Raw genomic sequence first — 20155 nt, 5'->3', positions numbered from 1 at the left:
CCGATGCACATCTGGAGGCATTCTGTAATCTGTGGACTATCAGAGTGTTGATGAAACACAGAAATTGCATCGGGATTGAATACAACAGTCACCATGTGCACATTCCTCCATGGGAGTAATGCCTCGAACGGTTTACGCTTTGATCGTTCCCTGGATAACCAGTAGCAGTTTCCGATGCACTTCTGGGGGCATTCTGTAATCTGTGGGCCATCAGAGTGTTGATGAAACACAGAAATTGCATCGGGATTGAATACAACAGTCACCATGTGCACTTTCCTCCATGGGAGTAATGCCTCGAACGGTTTACGCTTTGACCGTTCCCTGGAAAACCAGTAGCAGTTTCCGATGCACAACTGGGGGCATTCTGTAATCTGTGGACTATCAGAGTGTTGATGAAACACAGAAATTGCATCGGGATTGAATACAACAGTCACCATGCGCACTTTAATCCATGGGAGTAATGTCTCAAACAGTTTACGCTTTGATCGTTCCCTGGAAGACCAGTAGTAGTTTGCAATGCACATCTGGGGACATTCTGTAATGTGTGGACTATCAGAGTGTTGATGAATCACAGAAATTGCATCAGCATTGAGTCCAACAGTTACCATGCGCAATTTCCTCCATGGGAGTAATGTCTCAAACAGTTTACGCTTTTGTCGTTCCCTGGAAGACCAGTAGTAGTTTCCGACGCACATCTGGGGCCATTCTGTAAAGTGTGGACTACCAGAGTGTTGATGAAGCAGAGACATTGCATCAGCATTGAGTCCAACAGTCACCATGCGCACTTCCCTCCATTATAGTAATGGCTCAAGCAGTTTACGGTTTGATCGTTCCCTGGAAAACCAGTGGTAGTTTCCGATGCATATCTGGAGGCATTCTGTAATGTGTGGACTATCAGAGTGTTGATAAAACACAGAAACTGCATCGGGATTGAATACAACAGTCACCATGCGCACTTTCCTCCATGGCTGTAATGTCTCAAACAGTGTACGCTTTGATCGTTCCCTGCAAGACCAGTAGTAGTTTCCGATGCACATCTGGAGGCATTCTGTAATCTGTGGACCTTCAAAGTGTTGATGAAACACAGAAATTGCATCGGGATTGAATACAACAGTCACCATGCGCACTTTCCTCAATGGAAGTAATGTCTCAAACAGTCTACGCTTTTATCGTTCCCTGGAAGACCAGTAGTAGTTTCCGATGCACATCTGGAGGCATTCTGTAATCTGTGGACTATCAGAGTGTTGATGAAACACAGAAATTGCATCGGGATTGAATACAACAGTCACCATGTGCACATTCCTCCATGGGAGTAATGCCTCGAACGGTTTACGCTTTGATCGTTCCCTGGATAACCAGTAGCAGTTTCCGATGCACATCTGGGGGCATTCTGTAATCTGTGGACTATCAGAGTGTTGATGAAACACAGAAATTGCATCGGGATTGAATACAACAGTCACCATGCGCACTTTCCTCCATTGGAGTAATGTCTCAAACAGTTTACGCTTTGATCGTTCCCTGGAAGACCAGTAGTAGTTTGCAATGCACATCTGGGGACATTCTGTATTGTGTGGGCTATCAGAGTGTTGATGAATCACAGAAACTGCATCAGCATTGAGTCCAACAGTTACCATGCGCACTTCCCTCCATGGGAGTAATGTCTTAAACAGTTTGCGCTTTTATCGCTCCCTGGACGACCAGTAGTAGTTTCCGATGCACATCTGGGGACATTCTGTAATGTGTGGACTATCAGAGTGTTGATGAAACACAGAAACTGCATCGGGATTGAATACAAATGTCACCATGCGCACTTTCCTCCATGGGAGTAATACCTCGAACGGTTTACGCTTTGATCGTTCCCTGGAAGACCAGTAGTAGTTTCCGATGCGCATCTGGGTGCATTCTGTAATCTGTGGACCTTCAAAGTGTTGATGAAACAGAGAAATTGAATCGGGATTTAATACCACAGTCACCATGCGCACTTTCCTCCATGGGAGTAATGTCTCAAACAGTCTACTCTTTGATCTTTCCCTGGAAGACAAGTAGTAGTTTCCGATGCACATCTGGGGGCATTCTATAATGTGTGGACTATCAGAGTGTTGATGAAACACAGAAATTGCATCAGCATCGAGTCCAACAGTCACCATGCGCACTTCCCTCCATGGGAGTAATGTCTCAAACAATTTACGGTTTGATCGTTCCCTGGAAGACCAGTGGTAGTTTCCGATGCACATCTGTGGGCATTCTGTAATGTGTGGACTATCAGAGTGTTGATAAAACACAGAAACTGCATCGGGATTGAATACAACAGTCACCATGCGCACTTTCCTCCATGGTTGTAATGTCTCAAACAGTCTACGCTTTGATCGTTCCCTGCAAGACCAGTAGTAGTTTCCGATTCATTTCTGGAGGCATTCTGTAATCTGTGGACCTTCAAAGTGTTGATGAAACACAGAAATTGCATCGGGATTGAATACAACAGTCACGATGTGCACTTTCCTCCATGGGAGTAATGCCTCGAACGGTTTACACTTTGATCGTTCCCTGGAAGACCAGTAGCAGATTCCGATGCACATCTGGGGGCATTCTGTAATCTGTGGACCTTCAAAGTGTTGATGAGACACAGAAATTGAATCGGGATTGAATACAACAGTCACCATGCGCAATTTCCTCCAAGGGAGTAATGTCTCAAACAGTCTACGCTTTGATCGTTCCCTGCAAGATCAGTAGTAGTTTCCGATGCACATCTGGAGGCATTCTGTAATGTGTGGACTATCAGAGTGTTGATGAAACACAGAAATTACATCAGGATTGAATACAACGGACACCATTAGCACTTTCCTCCATGGGAGTAATGTCTCAAACAGTCTACGCTTTGATCGTTCCCTGCAAGGCCAGTAGTAGTTTCCGATGCACATGTGGAGGCATTCTGTAATCTGTGGACCTTCAAAGTGTTGATGAAACACAGGAATTGCATCGGGATTGAATGCAACAGTCACCATGCGCACTTCCCTCCATTGGAGTAATGGCTCAAACAGTTTACGGTTTGATCGTTCCCTGGAAGACCAGTGGTAGTTTCCGATGCACATCTGGAGGCATTCTGTAATGTGTGGACTATCAGAGTGTTGATGAAACACAGAGATTGCATCAGGATTGAATACAACAGTCACCATGCGCACTTTCCTCCATGGGAGTAATGTCTCAAACAGTATACGCTTTGATCGCTCCCTGGAAGACCAGTAGTAGTTTGCAATGCACATCTGGGGACATTCTGTAATGTGTGGACTATTAGAGTGTTGATGAATCACAGAAATTGCATCAGCATCGAGTCCAACAGTCACCATGCGCACTTCCCTCCATGGGAGTAATGTCTCAAACAGTTTACGGTTTGATCGTTCCCTGCAAGATCAGTAGTAGTTTCCGATGCACATCTGGAGGCATTCTGTAATCTGTGGACTATCAGAGTGTTGATGAGACACGGAAATTGCATCAGGATTGAATACAACGGTTACAATGCGCACTTTCCTCCATGGGAGTAATGTCTCAAACAGTCTACGCTTTTATCGTTCCCTGGAAGACCAGTAGTAGTTTCCGATGCACATCTGGAGGCATTCTGTAATCTGTGGACTATCAGAGTTTAGATGAAACACAGAAATTGCATCGGGATTGAATACAACAGTCACCATGTGCACTTTCCTCCATGGGAGTAATGCCTCGAACGGTTTACACTTTGATCGTTCCCTGGAAGACCAGTAGCAGATTCCGATGCACATCTGGGGGCATTCTGTAATCTGTGGACCTTCAAAGTGTTGATGAGACACAGAAATTGAATCGGGATTGAATACAACAGTCACCATGCGCAATTTCCTCCATGGGAGTAATGTCTCAAACAGTCTACGCTTTGATCGTTCCCTGCAAGATCAGTAGTAGTTTCCGATGCACATCTGGAGGCATTCTGTAATGTGTGGACTATCAGAGTGTTGATGAAACACAGAAATTACATCAGGATTGAATACAACAGACACCATTAGCACTTTCCTCCATGGGAGTAATGTCTCAAACAGTCTACGCTTTGATCGTTCCCTGCAAGGCCAGTAGTAGTTTCCGATGCACATGTGGAGGCATTCTGTAATCTGTGGACCTTCAAAGTGTTGATAAAACACAGGTATTGCATCGGGATTGATTGCAACAGTCACCATGCGCAATTTCCTCCATGGGAGTAATGTCTCAAACAGTTAACGTTTTGATCGTTCCCTGGAAGACCAGTAGTAGGTTCCGACGCACATCTGGGGCCATTCTGTAATGTGTGGACTATCAGAGTGTTGATGAAACACAGACATTGCATCAGCATTGAGTCCAACAGTCACCATGCGCACTTCCCTCCATTGGAGTAATGTCTCAAACAGTTTACGGTTTGATCGTTCCCTGGAAGACCAGTGGTAGTTTTCGATGCACATCTGGAGGCATTCTGTAATGTGTGGACTATCAGAGTGTTGATGAAACACAGAGATTGCATCAGGATTGAATACAACAGTCACCATGCGCACTTTCCTCCATGGGAGTAATGTCTCAAACAGTTTACGCTTTGATCGTTCCCTGGAAGACCAGTAGTAGTTTGCAATGCACATCTGGGGTCATTCTGTAATGTGTGGACTATCAGAGTGTTGATGAATCACAGAAATTGCATCAGCATCGAGTCCAACAGTCACCATGCGCACTTCCCTCCATGGGAGTAATGTCTCAAACAGTTTACGGTTTGATCGTTCCCTGGAAGACCAGTGGTAGTTTCCGATGCACATCTGGAGGCATTCTGTAATCTGTGGACTATCAGAGTGTTGATGAAACACGGAAATTGCATCAGGATTGAATACAACGGTTACAATGCGCACTTTCCTCCATGGGAGTAATGTCTCAAACATTTTACGCTATGATCGTTCCCTGGAAGACCGGTAGTAGTTTCCGATGCACATCTGTGGGCATTCTGTTATCTATGGACTATCAGGGTGTTGATGAAACACAGAAATTGCATCGGTATTGAATACAACAGTCACCATGCGTACTTTCCCCCATCGGAGTAATGTCTCAAACAGTCTACGCTTTGATCGTTCCCTGCAAGACCAGTAGTAGTTTCCGATGCACATCTGGAGGCATTCTGTAATCTGTGGACCTTCAAAGTGTTGATGAAACACAGAAATTGCATCGGGATTGAATACAACAGTCACCATGCGCACTTTCCTCAATGGGAGTAATGTCTCAAACAGTCTACGCTTTTATCGTTCCCTGGAAGACCAGTAGTAGTTTCCGATGCACATCTGGAGGCATTCTGTAATCTGTGGACTATCAGAGTGTTGATGAAACACAGAAATTGCATCGGGATTGAATACAACAGTCACCATGTGCACATTCCTCCATGGGAGTAATGCCTCGAACGGTTTACGCTTTGATCGTTCCCTGGATAACCAGTAGCAGTTTCCGATGCACATCTGGGGGCATTCTGTAATCTGTGGACTATCAGAGTGTTGATGAAACACAGAAATTGCATCGGGATTGAATACAACAGTCACCATGCGCACTTTCCTCCATTGGAGTAATGTCTCAAACAGTTTACGCTTTGATCGTTCCCTGGTAGACCAGTAGTAGTTTGCAGTGCACATCTGGGGACATTCTGTATTGTGTGGACTATCAGAGTGTTGATGAATCACAGAAATTGCATCAGCATTGTGTCCAACAGTTACCATGCGCACTTCCCTCCATGGGAGTAATGTCTCAAACAGTTTGCGCTTTTATCGTTCCCTGGACGACCAGTAGTAGTTTCCGATGCACATCTGGGGACATTCTGTAATGTGTGGACTATCAGAGTGTTGATGAAACACAGAAACTGCATCGGGATTGAATACAACAGTCACCATGCGCACTTTCCTCCATGGGAGTAATGCCTCGAACGGTTTACGCTTTGATCGTTCCCTGGAAGACCAGTAGTAGTTTCCGATGCACATCTGGGGATATTCTGTAATGTGTGGACTATCAGAGTGTTGATGAATCACAGAAATTGCATCAGGGTTGAATCCAACAGTCACCATGCGCACTTCCCTCCATGGGAGTAATGTCTCAAAAAGTTTACGCTTTGATCGTTCCCTGGAAGACCAGTAGTAGTTTCCGATGCACATCTGTGGGACTTCTGTAATGTGTGGACTATCAGAGTGTTGATGAAGCACAGAAACTGCATCGGGATTGAATACAACAGTCACCATGCGCACTTTCCTCCATGGGAGTAATGTCTCAAACAGTCTACGCTTTGATCGTTCCCTGCAAGACCAGTAGTAGTTTCCGATGCACATCTGGAGGCATTCTGTAATCTGTGGACTATCGGAGTGTTGATGAAACACAGAAATTGCATCGGGATTGAATACAACAGTCACCATGTGCACTTTCCTCCATGGGAGTAATGCCTCGAACGGTTTACGCATTTATCGTTCCCTGGAAGACCAGTAGCAGTTTCCGATGCACATCTGGGGGCATTCTGTAATCTGTGGACCTTCAAAGTGTTGATGAGACACAGAAATTGAATCGGGATTAAATGCAACAGTCACAATGGGCACTTCCCTCCATGGGAGTAATGTCTCAAACAGTATACGCTTTCATCTTTCCCTGGATGACCAGTAGTAGTTTCCGATGCACATCTTCTGACATTCTGTAATGTGTGGACTATCAGAGTGTTGATGAATCGCAGAAATTACATCAGGATTGTATACAACAGACAAAATGCGCACTTCCCACCATGGGAGTAATGTCTCAAACAATCTACGCTTTGATCGTTTTTGCAAGACCAGTAGTAGTTTCCGATGCACATGTGGAGGCATTCTGTAATCTGTGGACCTTCAAAGTGTTGATGAAACACAGGAATTGCATCGGGATTGAATACAACAGTCACCATGTGCACTTTCCTCCATGGGAGTAATGCCTCGAATGGTTTACGCTTTGATCGTTCCCTGGAAGACCAGTAGCAGTTTCCGATGCACATCTGGGGGAATTCTGTAATCTGTGGAACTTCTAAGTGTTGATGAGACACAGAAATTGAATCGGGATTGAATGCAACAGTCACAATGGGCACTTTCCTCCATGGGAGTAATGTCTCAAACAGTATACGTTTTAATCATTCTCTGGATGACCAGTAGTAGTTTCCGATGCACATCTTCTGACATTCTATAATGTGTGGATTATCAGAGTGTTGATGAATCACAGAAAATACATCAGGATTGAATACAACAGACAAAATGCGCACTTCCCTCCATGGGAGTAATGTCTCAAACAATCTACGCTTTGATCGTTCCCTGCAATACCACTAGTAGTTTCCGATGCACATGTGGAGGCATTCTGTAATCGGTGGACCTTCAAAGTGTTGATGAAACACAGGAATTGCATCGGGATTGAATACAACAGTCACAATGCGCAATTTCCTCCACAGGAGTAATGTCTCAAACAGCTTACGCTTTGATCGTTCCCTGGAAGACGAGTAGTAGTTTCCGACGCACATCTGGGGCCATTCTGTAATGTGTGGACTATCAGAGTGTTGATGAAACACAGAAATTGCTTCAGGATTGAATACAACAGTCACCATGCGCACTTTCCTCCGAGGGGAGTGATGTCACAAACAGTCTACGATTTGATCGTTCCCTGGAAGGCCAGTAGTAGTTTCCTATGCACATCTGGAGGCATTCTGTAATCTGTGGACTATCAGAGTGTTGATGAAACACAGAAATTGCATCGGGATTGAATACAACAGTCACCATGCGCACTTTCCTCCATGGGAGTAATGTCTCAAACAGTATACGCTTTGATCGCTCCCTGGAAGACCAGTAGTAGTTTGCAATGCACATCTGGGGACATTCTGTAATGTGTGGACTATTAGAGTGTTGATGAATCACAGAAATTGCATCAGCATCGAGTCCAACAGTCACCATGCGCACTTCCCTCCATGGGAGTAATGTCTCAAACAGTTTACGGTTTGATCGTTCCCTGCAAGATCAGTAGTAGTTTCCGATGCACATCTGGAGGCATTCTGTAATCTGTGGACTATCAGAGTGTTGATGAGACACGGAAATTGCATCAGGATTGAATACAACGGTTACAATGCGCACTTTCCTCCATGGGAGTAATGTCTCAAACAGTCTACGCTTTTATCGTTCCCTGGAAGACCAGTAGTAGTTTCCGATGCACATCTGGAGGCATTCTGTAATCTGTGGACTATCAGAGTTTAGATGAAACACAGAAATTGCATCGGGATTGAATACAACAGTCACCATGTGCACTTTCCTCCATGGGAGTAATGCCTCGAACGGTTTACACTTTGATCGTTCCCTGGTAGACCAGTAGCAGATTCCGATGCACATCTGGGGGCATTCTGTAATCTGTGGACCTTCAAAGTGTTGATGAGACACAGAAATTGAATCGGGATTGAATACAACAGTCACCATGCGCAATTTCCTCCATGGGAGTAATGTCTCAAACAGTCTACGCTTTGATCGTTCCCTGCAAGATCAGTAGTAGTTTCCGATGCACATCTGGAGGCATTCTGTAATGTGTGGACTATCAGAGTGTTGATGAAACACAGAAATTACATCAGGATTGAATACAACAGACACCATTAGCACTTTCCTCCATGGGAGTAATGTCTCAAACAGTCTACGCTTTGATCGTTCCCTGCAAGGCCAGTAGTAGTTTCCGATGCACATGTGGAGGCATTCTGTAATCTGTGGACCTTCAAAGTGTTGATAAAACACAGGTATTGCATCGGGATTGAATGCAACAGTCACCATGCGCAATTTCCTCCATGGGAGTAATGTCTCAAACAGTTAACGTTTTGATCGTTCCCTGGAAGACCAGTAGTAGGTTCCGACGCACATCTGGGGCCATTCTGTAATGTGTGGACTATCAGAGTGTTGATGAAACACAGACATTGCATCAGCATTGAGTCCAACAGTCACCATGCGCACTTCCCTCCATTGGAGTAATGTCTCAAACAGTTTACGGTTTGATCGTTCCCTGGAAGACCAGTGGTAGTTTTCGATGCACATCTGGAGGCATTCTGTAATGTGTGGACTATCAGAGTGTTGATGAAACACAGAGATTGCATCAGGATTGAATACAACAGTCACCATGCGCACTTTCCTCCATGGGAGTAATGTCTCAAACAGTTTACGCTTTGATCGTTCCCTGGAAGACCAGTAGTAGTTTGCAATGCACATCTGGGGTCATTCTGTAATGTGTGGACTATCAGAGTGTTGATGAATCACAGAAATTGCATCAGCATCGAGTCCAACAGTCACCATGCGCACTTCCCTCCATTGGAGTAATGGCTCAAACAGTTTACGGTTTGATCGTTCCCTGGAAGACCAGTGGTAGTTTCCGATGCACATCTGGAGGCATTCTGTAATGTGTGGACTATCAGAGTGTTGATGAAACACAGAGATTGCATCAGGATTGAATACAACAGTCACCATGCGCACTTTCCTCCATGGGAGTAATGTCTCAAACAGTATACGCTTTGATCGCTCCCTGGAAGACCAGTAGTAGTTTGCAATGCACATCTGGGGACATTCTGTAATGTGTGGACTATTAGAGTGTTGATGAATCACAGAAATTGCATCAGCATCGAGTCCAACAGTCACCATGCGCACTTCCCTCCATGGGAGTAATGTCTCAAACAGTTTACGGTTTGATCGTTCCCTGCAAGATCAGTAGTAGTTTCCGATGCACATCTGGAGGCATTCTGTAATCTGTGGACTATCAGAGTGTTGATGAGACACGGAAATTGCATCAGGATTGAATACAACGGTTACAATGCGCACTTTCCTCCATGGGAGTAATGTCTCAAACAGTCTACGCTTTTATCGTTCCCTGGAAGACCAGTAGTAGTTTCCGATGCACATCTGGAGGCATTCTGTAATCTGTGGACTATCAGAGTTTAGATGAAACACAGAAATTGCATCGGGATTGAATACAACAGTCACCATGTGCACTTTCCTCCATGGGAGTAATGCCTCGAACGGTTTACACTTTGATCGTTCCCTGGAAGACCAGTAGCAGATTCCGATGCACATCTGGGGGCATTCTGTAATCTGTGGACCTTCAAAGTGTTGATGAGACACAGAAATTGAATCGGGATTGAATACAACAGTCACCATGCGCAATTTCCTCCATGGGAGTAATGTCTCAAACAGTCTACGCTTTGATCGTTCCCTGCAAGATCAGTAGTAGTTTCCGATGCACATCTGGAGGCATTCTGTAATGTGTGGACTATCAGAGTGTTGATGAAACACAGAAATTACATCAGGATTGAATACAACAGACACCATTAGCACTTTCCTCCATGGGAGTAATGTCTCAAACAGTCTACGCTTTGATCGTTCCCTGCAAGGCCAGTAGTAGTTTCCGATGCACATGTGGAGGCATTCTGTAATCTGTGGACCTTCAAAGTGTTGATAAAACACAGGTATTGCATCGGGATTGAATGCAACAGTCACCATGCGCAATTTCCTCCATGGGAGTAATGTCTCAAACAGTTAACGTTTTGATCGTTCCCTGGAAGACCAGTAGTAGGTTCCGACGCACATCTGGGGCCATTCTGTAATGTGTGGACTATCAGAGTGTTGATGAAACACAGACATTGCATCAGCATTGAGTCCAACAGTCACCATGCGCACTTCCCTCCATTGGAGTAATGTCTCAAACAGTTTACGGTTTGATCGTTCCCTGGAAGACCAGTGGTAGTTTTCGATGCACATCTGGAGGCATTCTGTAATGTGTGGACTATCAGAGTGTTGATGAAACACAGAGATTGCATCAGGATTGAATACAACAGTCACCATGCGCACTTTCCTCCATGGGAGTAATGTCTCAAACAGTTTACGCTTTGATCGTTCCCTGGAAGACCAGTAGTAGTTTGCAATGCACATCTGGGGTCATTCTGTAATGTGTGGACTATCAGAGTGTTGATGAATCACAGAAATTGCATCAGCATCGAGTCCAACAGTCACCATGCGCACTTCCCTCCATGGGAGTAATGTCTCAAACAGTTTACGGTTTGATCGTTCCCTGGAAGACCAGTGGTAGTTTCCGATGCACATCTGGAGGCATTCTGTAATCTGTGGACTATCAGAGTGTTGATGAAACACGGAAATTGCATCAGGATTGAATACAACGGTTACAATGCGCACTTTCCTCCATGGGAGTAATGTCTCAAACATTTTACGCTATGATCGTTCCCTGGAAGACCGGTAGTAGTTTCCGATGCACATCTGTGGGCATTCTGTTATCTATGGACTATCAGAGTGTTGATGAAACACAGAAATTGCATCGGTATTGAATACAACAGTCACCATGCGTACTTTCCCCCATCGGAGTAATGTCTCAAACAGTCTACGCTTTGATCGTTCCCTGCAAGACCAGTAGTAGTTTCCGATGCACATCTGGAGGCATTCTGTAATCTGTGGACCTTCAAAGTGTTGATGAAACACAGAAATTGCATCGGGATTGAATACAACAGTCACCATGCGCACTTTCCTCAATGGGAGTAATGTCTCAAACAGTCTACGCTTTTATCGTTCCCTGGAAGACCAGTAGTAGTTTCCGATGCACATCTGGAGGCATTCTGTAATCTGTGGACTATCAGAGTGTTGATGAAACACAGAAATTGCATCGGGATTGAATACAACAGTCACCATGTGCACATTCCTCCATGGGAGTAATGCCCCGAACGGTTTACGCTTTGATCGTTCCCTGGATAACCAGTAGCAGTTTCCGATGCACATCTGGGGGCATTCTGTAATCTGTGGACTATCAGAGTGTTGATGAAACACAGAAATTGCATCGGGATTGAATACAACAGTCACCATGCGCACTTTCCTCCATTGGAGTAATGTCTCAAACAGTTTACGCTTTGATCGTTCCCTGGAAGACCAGTAGTAGTTTGCAGTGCACATCTGGGGACATTCTGTATTGTGTGGACTATCAGAGTGTTGATGAATCACAGAAATTGCATCAGCATTGAGTCCAACAGTTACCATGCGCACTTCCCTCCATGGGAGTAATGTCTCAAACAGTTTGCGCTTTTATCGTTCCCTGGACGACCAGTAGTAGTTTCCGATGCACATCTGGGGACATTCTGTAATGTGTGGACTATCAGAGTGTTGATGAAACACAGAAACTGCATCGGGATTGAATACAACAGTCACCATGCGCACTTTCCTCCATGGGAGTAATGCCTCGAACGGTTTACGCTTTGATCGTTCCCTGGAAGACCAGTAGTAGTTTCCGATGCACATCTGGGGATATTCTGTAATGTGTGGACTATCAGAGTGTTGATGAATCACAGAAATTGCATCAGGGTTGAATCCAACAGTCACCATGCGCACTTCCCTCCATGGGAGTAATGTCTCAAAAAGTTTACGCTTTGATCGTTCCCTGGAAGACCAGTAGTAGTTTCCGATGCACATCTCTGGGACTTCTGTAATGTGTGGACTATCAGAGTGTTGATGAAGCACAGAAACTGCATCGGGATTGAATACAACAGTCACCATGCGCACTTTCCTCCATGGGAGTAATGTCTCAAACAGTCTACGCTTTGATCGTTCCCTGCAAGACCAGTAGTAGTTTCCGATGCACATCTGGAGGCATTCTGTAATCTGTGGACTATCGGAGTGTTGATGAAACACAGAAATTGCATCGGGATTGAATACAACAGTCACCATGTGCACTTTCCTCCATGGGAGTAATGCCTCGAACGGTTTACGCATTTATCGTTCCCTGGAAGACCAGTAGCAGTTTCCGATGCACATCTGGGGGCATTCTGTAATCTGTGGACCTTCAAAGTGTTGATGAGACACAGAAATTGAATCGGGATTAAATGCAACAGTCACAATGGGCACTTCCCTCCATGGGAGTATTGTCTCAAACAGTATACGCTTTCATCTTTCCCTGGATGACCAGTAGTAGTTTCCGATGCACATCTTCTGACATTCTGTAATGTGTGGACTATCAGAGTGTTGATGAATCGCAGAAATTACATCAGGATTGTATACAACAGACAAAATGCGCACTTCCCACCATGGGAGTAATGTCTCAAACAATCTACGCTTTGATCGTTCCCTGCAAGACCAGTAGTAGTTTCCGATGCACATGTGGAGGCATTCTGTAATCTGTGGACCTTCAAAGTGTTGATGAAACACAGGTATTGCATCGGGATTGAATACAAGAGTCACCATGTGCACTTTCCTCCATGGGAGTAATGCCTCGAATGGTTTACGCTTTGATCGTTCCCTGGAAGACCAGTAGCAGTTTCCGATGCACATCTGGGGGAATTCTGTAATCTGTGGAACTTCTAAGTGTTGATGAGACACAGAAATTGAATCGGGATTGAATGCAACAGTCACAATGGGCACTTTCCTCCATGGGAGTAATGTCTCAAACAGTATACGTTTTAATCATTCTCTGGATGACCAGTAGTAGTTTCCGATGCACATCTTCTGACATTCTGTAATGTGTGGATTATCAGAGTGTTGATGAATCACAGAAAATACATCAGGATTGAATACAACAGACAAAATGCGCACTTCCCTCCATGGGAGTAATGTCTCAAACAATCTACGCTTTGATCGTTCCCTGCAATACCACTAGTAGTTTCCGATGCACATGTGGAGGCATTCTGTAATCGGTGGACCTTCAAAGTGTTGATGAAACACAGGAATTGCATCGGGATTGAATACAACAGTCACAATGCGCAATTTCCTCCACGGGAGTAATGTCTCAAACAGCTTACGCTTTGATCGTTCCCTGGAAGACGAGTAGTAGTTTCCGACGCACATCTGGGGCCATTCTGTAATGTGTGGACTATCAGAGTGTTGATGAAACACAGAAATTGCTTCAGGATTGAATACAACAGTCACCATGCGCACTTTCCTCCGAGGGGAGTGATGTCACAAACAGTCTACGATTTGATCGTTCCCTGGAAGGCCAGTAGTAGTTTCCTATGCACATCTGGAGGCATTCTGTAATCTGTGGACTATCAGAGTGTTGATGAAACACAGAAATTGCATCGGGATTGAATACAACAGTCACCATGCGCACTTTCCTCCATGGGAGTAATATCTCAAACAGTTTACGCTTTGATCGTTTCCTGGAAGACCAGTAGTAGTTTCCGATGCACATCTGGGGACATTCTGTAATGTGTGGACTATCAGAGTGTTGATGAATCACAGAAATTGCATCAGGATTGAATCCAACAGTCACCATGCGCACTTCCCTCCATGGGAGTAATGTCTCAAAAAGTTTACGCTTTGATCGTTCCCTGGAAGACCAGTAGTAGTTTCCGATGCACATCTGTGGGACTTCTGTAATGTGTGGACTATCAGAGTGTTGATGAAGCACAGAAACTGCATCGGGATTGAATACAACAGTCACCATGCGCACTTTCCTCCATGGGAGTAATGTCTCAAACAGTCTACGCTTTGATCGTTCCCTGCAAGACCAGTAGTAGTTTTCGATGCACATCTGGAGGCATTCTGTAATCTGTGGACCTTCAAAGAGTTGATGAAACACAGAAATTGCGTCGGGATTGAATACAACAGTCACCATGCGCACTTTCCTCCATGGGAGTAATGTCTCAAACAGTCTACGCTTTTATCGTTCCCTGGAAGACCAGTAGTAGTTTCCGATGCACATCTGGAGGCATTCTGTAATCTGTGGACTATCGGAGTGTTGATGAAACACAGAAATTGCATCGGGATTGAATACAACAGTCACCACGTGCACTTTCCTCCATGGGAGTAATGCCTCGAACGGTTTACGCATTTATCGTTCCCTGGAAGACCAGTAGCAATTTCCGATGCACATCTGGGGGCATTCTGTAATCTGTGGACCTTCAAAGTGTTGATGAGACACAGAAATTGAATCGGGATTGAATGCAACAGTCACAATGGGCACTTTCCTCCATGGGAGTAATGTCTCAAACAGTATACGCTTTCATCTTTCCCTGGATGACCAGTAGTAGTTTCCGATGCACATCTTCTGACATTCTGTAATGTGTGGACTATCAGACTGTTGATGAAACACAGAAATTGCATCGGGATTGAATACAACAGTCACCATGCGCACTTTCCTCCATGGGAGTAATATCTCAAACAGTTTACGCTTTGATCGTTTCCTGGAAGACCAGTAGTAGTTTCCGATGCACATCTGGGGACATTCTGTAATGTGTGGACTATCAGAGTGTTGATGAATCACAGAAATTGCATCAGGATTGAATCCAACAGTCACCATGCGCACTTCCCTCCATGGGAGTAATGTCTCAAAAAGTTTACGCTTTGATCGTTCCCTGGAAGACCAGTAGTAGTTTCCGATGCACATCTGTGGGACTTCTGTAATGTGTGGACTATCAGAGTGTTGATGAAGCACAGAAACTGCATCGGGATTGAATACAACAGTCACCATGCGCACTTTCCTCCATGGGAGTAATGTCTCAAACAGTCTACGCTTTGATCGTTCCCTGCAAGACCAGTAGTAGTTTTCGATGCACATCTGGAGGCATTCTGTAATCTGTGGACCTTCAAAGAGTTGATGAAACACAGAAATTGCGTCGGGATTGAATACAACAGTCACCATGCGCACTTTCCTCCATGGGAGTAATGTCTCAAACAGTCTACGCTTTTATCGTTCCCTGGAAGACCAGTAGTAGTTTCCGATGCACATCTGGAGGCATTCTGTAATCTGTGGACTATCGGAGTGTTGATGAAACACAGAAATTGCATCGGGATTGAATACAACAGTCACCACGTGCACTTTCCTCCATGGGAGTAATGCCTCGAACGGTTTACGCATTTATCGTTCCCTGGAAGACCAGTAGCAGTTTCCGATGCACATCTGGGGGCATTCTGTAATCTGTGGACCTTCAAAGTGTTGATGAGACACAGAAATTGAATCGGGATTGAATGCAACAGTCACAATGGGCACTTTCCTCCATGGGAGTAATGTCTCAAACAGTATACGCTTTCATCTTTCCCTGGATGACCAGTAGTAGTTTCCGATGCACATCTTCTGACATTCTGTAATGTGTGGACTATCAGACTGTTGATGAAACACAGAAATTGCTTCAGGATTGAATACAACAGTCACCATGCGCACTTTCCTCCGAGGGGAGTAATGTCTCAAACAGTCTACGCTTTTATCGTTCCCTGGAAGACCAGTAGTAGTTTCCGATGCACATCTGGAGGCATTCTGTAATCTGTGGACTATCAGAGTTTAGATGAAACACAGAAATTGCATCGGGATTGAATACAACAGTCACCATGTGCACTTTCCTCCATGGGAGTAATGCCTCGAACGGTTTACACTTTGATCGTTCCCTGGAAGACCAGTAGCAGATTCCGATGCACATCTGGGGGCATTCTGTAATCTGTGGACCTTCAAAGTGTTGATGAGACACAGAAATTGAATCGGGATTGAATACAACAGTCACCATGCGCAATTTCCTCCATGGGAGTAATGTCTCAAACAGTCTACGCTTTGATCGTTCCCTGCAAGATCAGTAGTAGTTTCCGATGCACATCTGGAGGCATTCTGTAATGTGTGGACTATCAGAGTGTTGATGAAACACAGAAATTACATCAGGATTGAATACAACAGACACCATTAGCACTTTCCTCCATGGGAGTAATGTCTCAAACAGTCTACGCTTTGATCGTTCCCTGCAAGGCCAGTAGTAGTTTCCGATGCACATGTGGAGGCATTCTGTAATCTGTGGACCTTCAAAGTGTTGATAAAACACAGGTATTGCATCGGGATTGAATGCAACAGTCACCATGCGCAATTTCCTCCATGGGAGTAATGTCTCAAACAGTTAACGTTTTGATCGTTCCCTGGAAGACCAGTAGTAGGTTCCGACGCACATCTGGGGCCATTCTGTAATGTGTGGACTATCAGAGTGTTGATGAAACACAGACATTGCATCAGCATTGAGTCCAACAGTCACCATGCGCACTTCCCTCCATTGGAGTAATGTCTCAAACAGTTTACGGTTTGATCGTTCCCTGGAAGACCAGTGGTAGTTTTCGATGCACATCTGGAGGCATTCTGTAATGTGTGGACTATCAGAGTGTTGATGAAACACAGAGATTGCATCAGGATTGAATACAACAGTCACCATGCGCACTTTCCTCCATGGGAGTAATGTCTCAAACAGTTTACGCTTTGATCGTTCCCTGGAAGACCAGTAGTAGTTTGCAATGCACATCTGGGGTCATTCTGTAATGTGTGGACTATCAGAGTGTTGATGAATCACAGAAATTGCATCAGCATCGAGTCCAACAGTCACCATGCGCACTTCCCTCCATGGGAGTAATGTCTCAAACAGTTTACGGTTTGATCGTTCCCTGGAAGACCAGTGGTAGTTTCCGATGCACATCTGGAGGCATTCTGTAATCTGTGGACTATCAGAGTGTTGATGAAACACGGAAATTGCATCAGGATTGAATACAACGGTTACAATGCGCACTTTCCTCCATGGGAGTAATGTCTCAAACATTTTACGCTATGATCGTTCCCTGGAAGACCGGTAGTAGTTTCCGATGCACATCTGTGGGCATTCTGTTATCTATGGACTATCAGAGTGTTGATGAAACACAGAAATTGCATCGGTATTGAATACAACAGTCACCATGCGTACTTTCCCCCATCGGAGTAATGTCTCAAACAGTCTACGCTTTGATCGTTCCCTGCAAGACCAGTAGTAGTTTCCGATGCACATCTGGAGGCATTCTGTAATCTGTGGACCTTCAAAGTGTTGATGAAACACAGAAATTGCATCGGGATTGAATACAACAGTCACCATGCGCACTTTCCTCAATGGGAGTAATGTCTCAAACAGTCTACGCTTTTATCGTTCCCTGGAAGACCAGTAGTAGTTTCCGATGCACATCTGGAGGCATTCTGTAATCTGTGGACTATCAGAGTGTTGATGAAACACAGAAATTGCATCGGGATTGAATACAACAGTCACCATGTGCACATTCCTCCATGGGAGTAATGCCTCGAACGGTTTACGCTTTGATCGTTCCCTGGATAACCAGTAGCAGTTTCCGATGCACATCTGGGGGCATTCTGTAATCTGTGGACTATCAGAGTGTTGATGAAACACAGAAATTGCATCGGGATTGAATACAACAGTCACCATGCGCACTTTCCTCCATTGGAGTAATGTCTCAAACAGTTTACGCTTTGATCGTTCCCTGGAAGACCAGTAGTAGTTTGCAGTGCACATCTGGGGACATTCTGTATTGTGTGGACTATCAGAGTGTTGATGAATCACAGAAATTGCATCAGCATTGAGTCCAACAGTTACCATGCGCACTTCCCTCCATGGGAGTAATGTCTCAAACAGTTTGCGCTTTTATCGTTCCCTGGACGACCAGTAGTAGTTTCCGATGCACATCTGGGGACATTCTGTAATGTGTGGACTATCAGAGTGTTGATGAAACACAGAAACTGCATCGGGATTGAATACAACAGTCACCATGCGCACTTTCCTCCATGGGAGTAATGCCTCGAACGGTTTACGCTTTGATCGTTCCCTGGAAGACCAGTAGTAGTTTCCGATGCACATCTGGGGATATTCTGTAATGTGTGGACTATCAGAGTGTTGATGAATCACAGAAATTGCATCAGGGTTGAATCCAACAGTCACCATGCGCACTTCCCTCCATGGGAGTAATGTCTCAAAAAGTTTACGCTTTGATCGTTCCCTGGAAGACCAGTAGTAGTTTCCGATGCACATCTGTGGGACTTCTGTAATGTGTGGACTATCAGAGTGTTGATGAAGCACAGAAACTGCATCGGGATTGAATACAACAGTCACCATGCGCACTTTCCTCCATGGGAGTAATGTCTCAAACAGTCTACGCTTTGATCGTTCCCTGCAAGACCAGTAGTAGTTTCCGATGCACATGTGGAGGCATTCTGTAATCTGTGGACTATCGGAGTGTTGATGAAACACAGAAATTGCATCGGGATTGAATACAACAGTCACCATGTGCACTTTCCTCCATGGGAGTAATGCCTCGAACGGTTTACGCATTTATCGTTCCCTGGAAGACCAGTAGCAGTTTCCGATGCACATCTGGGGGCATTCTGTAATCTGTGGACCTTCAAAGTGTTGATGAGACACAGAAATTGAATCGGGATTAAATGCAACAGTCACAATGGGCACTTCCCTCCATGGGAGTAATGTCTCAAACAGTATACGCTTTCATCTTTCCCTGGATGACCAGTAGTAGTTTCCGATGCACATCTTCTGACATTCTGTAATGTGTGGACTATCAGAGTGTTGATGAATCGCAGAAATTACATCAGGATTGTATACAACAGACAAAATGCGCACTTCCCACCATGGGAGTAATGTCTCAAACAATCTACGCTTTGATCGTTCCCTGCAAGACCAGTAGTAGTTTCCGATGCACATGTGGAGGCATTCTGTAATCTGTGGACCTTCAAAGTGTTGATGAAACACAGGTATTGCATCGGGATTGAATACAAGAGTCACCATGTGCACTTTCCTCCATGGGAGTAATGCCTCGAATGGTTTACGCTTTGATCGTTCCCTGGAAGACCAGTAGCAGTTTCCGATGCACATCTGGGGGAATTCTGTAATCTGTGGAACTTCTAAGTGTTGATGAGACACAGAAATTGAATCGGGATTGAATGCAACAGTCACAATGGGCACTTTCCTCCATGGGAGTAATGTCTCAAACAGTATACGTTTTAATCATTCTCTGGATGACCAGTAGTAGTTTCCGATGCACATCTTCTGACATTCTGTAATGTGTGGATTATCAGAGTGTTGATGAATCACAGAAAATACATCAGGATTGAATACAACAGACAAAATGCGCACTTCCCTCCATGGGAGTAATGTCTCAAACAATCTACGCTTTGATCGTTCCCTGCAATACCACTAGTAGTTTCCGATGCACATGTGGAGGCATTCTGTAATCGGTGGACCTTCAAAGTGTTGATGAAACACAGGAATTGCATCGGGATTGAATACAACAGTCACAATGCGCAATTTCCTCCACGGGAGTAATGTCTCAAACAGCTTACGCTTTGATCG

This window comes from Schistocerca gregaria, chromosome 3, assembly GCF_023897955.1.
Source record: "Schistocerca gregaria isolate iqSchGreg1 chromosome 3, iqSchGreg1.2, whole genome shotgun sequence".
NCBI lineage: Eukaryota > Metazoa > Arthropoda > Insecta > Orthoptera > Acrididae > Schistocerca > Schistocerca gregaria.
This window is presented reverse-complemented; position numbering follows the sequence as displayed.